The sequence below is a fragment of the Castor canadensis genome, chromosome 11, assembly GCF_047511655.1.
Source record: "Castor canadensis chromosome 11, mCasCan1.hap1v2, whole genome shotgun sequence".
In the NCBI taxonomy this organism is placed as follows: Eukaryota; Metazoa; Chordata; class Mammalia; order Rodentia; family Castoridae; genus Castor; species Castor canadensis.
The window spans coordinates 116,252,669-116,255,256 of NC_133396.1; the positions used below are offsets into that span (position 1 = coordinate 116,252,669).

The 2,588-nt window shown below is 35.0% G+C and overlaps 1 pseudogene; it reads right to left on the minus strand.

Annotated features, from left to right (window-relative positions):
• Positions 1-1,733: 1,733 nt before the first annotated feature.
• Positions 1,734-2,118, minus strand: LOC109679347 (histone H2A.Z-like; annotated as a pseudogene).
• Between the last annotated feature and the right edge of the window lie 470 nt (positions 2,119-2,588).

The following is a 2,588-nucleotide window of genomic DNA, read 5'->3' on the forward strand; positions in this document are numbered from 1 at the left end:
TCCTCCTTAAAAGCTTGTGAGAGTTTACTAACAAAGTCATGAGGACATAGCATGTTCTTCAGAGTGAGTTTTTAAATTACAAATTTAATTTCTTTAGTTGACATAGGGATATTCAGGTTTTCAGGTTTTTTTTTTCTTAAGTTAGCTTTGATGATTTATGTCTTTCAAGATATTTTTCTGTTTCATTTACATTGTCAAATTTATTAGTCAGTTATTGATTTTTCTTGTCCTTAGAACATGTAATTGTATTCCTTCTTTTAGTTCATATTAGTGTTTTATCAGTCTAGCTAGAGGGTTATTGACTTTATTGATATTTGAAAGCTGACTTCTTGTTCTATTGCTTATCCCTGTCATTTGCTCATTTTCTATTTCATAGACATCCATTCTCATCTTTATTTTCCTTCTCTGTCCTTAATTTGAATTTAATTTATTACTCTTATCCCAGTTTCTTAGGCTGATTGATTTTAAGTTTTAAGTCTGTTTTATTTTAAGTCTGTTTGATTTTATTTGTCTGTTTTTTAGTTTGTTTATTTTCTAATATAAGTATGTTAAACTACAAATTTCTCTATTTATACCCAGTTATTCTCAATGAAGTGAAAAAAAAAAAGGAAAAAAGAAACCCTGGTTTACAACATCTGCAGTATAAATATTTCACTATGGTTAATTTCAAGTTACCAACGTGATGTCACTGAATGCAGAGTTAGGAAGGGATGCACCTGATTGGCTCTTGAGAGTTGTATGAAGCAATTCTAGCACACTACTGACTACATCCACAGCTTTTGGTAGTTATCTGTTCATTTTCATCTGGTTCAAAGTGTTTTTAATTTATCTTATGACTTTCCTTTGATCCATGGTTTTTACTTTCCAAATATTTGGGATTCTAATTATTTCACATCTTTCTACGATCTATTTTTAATCTAACCCTCTGTTTGGGCTAGATAACCTAGTCAATATATTTCATTCCTTTCAGGTTTACTGAAACTTTTTTTATTGAGACTGGTTAGAGTGCTCTATAATTACTAGTTAGATTTAGTTAGGATGCTATTATTCGTCTTCTATATATTCAGTAATATTCTATCACAAGAGTAAGCAAATGATTTTTATGTGGCCTGCAAGCATAGTATTTATATTTTTGAAGGGTTAAAAAAGAATATGTATCAGAGATTGAATGTGACCTGAAAAGTTTACTATTTGACCCATTAGTGGGGCAGTTTGAGACAGGGTCTTGCTAAGTAGCCCGGGCTGGTCCTGAATTCATGATCCTACTGTTACACCTTCCCACATGCTAGAGCTACAGGTATATGCTTGCACATTGGCCTAGATTGGCTTTTAAAGAAAGTATGTCAACTCTTGCTATATTTTCAGGGTGGAGGGGTGGGGGTATAACTTTTCTTGAGCTTAGCCATCAGAGTGGAGATAATGTCTGTACAAAACCAAATGTTTGTTACTGTAACTTCTGCATCACAGTTAAAATCTATTTTTAAAAAAACAGTCAACTGAATCCAAGCCCACTATTTCAGAATCAATAGCTTCTTTGAGGTCACAGTAACACTTAAATATGGTTAAAATTTTAACACGGAAATTTGGTTGGTTAGAGAGCTAACTTGCTCAAATAGAATTATAAAAGGTAAATTTGGGTTTTTCAGAGAGCTACAGTCCATTGGAATCACCAACACTGTGCAGCTGTTAGAGTGTTTTAAAGTCCTGAGATCATAAGGAATCCAGACAATTCTTCAGATGGTCTTCTGTTGTCCTTTCTTCTCAGTCAAAGGGTCATGGGTATGTGGGATGACACCACCGCCTGCATCTGCAGCCTGGACAAGAGAGTTCAATTCTTCATCTCCATGAATAGAGGGTTGTAAGTGACAAAAGGTAGTACACTTTACTTTCAGTTTTTTGATGCATTTCTTGATGTTTCAAGTACCTCTATGGTAAAGTTCTCCAGGATGGCTGCCCTGTACATAGTGGCAATTGCATCCACATGTCCATGGTTGATTGTCCTAAATGTCAGGTGTCAATGAATAAGCCCATAAGGAACTAGAAACTGGCTCTCTGAGTGTGAGAAATTGCCTTCATCTTGGCCTTTCTAGAGTCCTTCCCAACCTTACCACCAGCCATTTTGAAGTCAGCTGAAATTCAAATAAGCAAAGCAGAAAAAAGGCTGTTCAGATACACAGTAAGAACCCACTACCTACTCCTCTGTTACACCATGATTCAAACTGCCCTGCTATATCTTCTAATCAGTTACCAAGGCGGGGAGGTTTGATCCTAATACCTACAACTGTGTACTTGTCCTTCCCTTCAGTCTCTCTTTTCACTCATTCTTTCTTCTTCCCTCCTTCCCCCTTTCTCTTTTCTTTCCTTCCTTCTTTCTTTTTCTTTCTTTCTCTTTCTCTCCTTCCTTCTTTACTTCTTTCCTTCCACCCTTCCTTCCTCCCTACCTCCTTTCCTTTCTGCTTCATTCATTCATATATATATTCATGAATTCCATGAATTCTTACTAAGATACTACATTTTTATTTTAAAATGTTCTTTCACTAATCCTGACAATATTCTGTACTTGACATTTACTCTGTCTGATACTAATA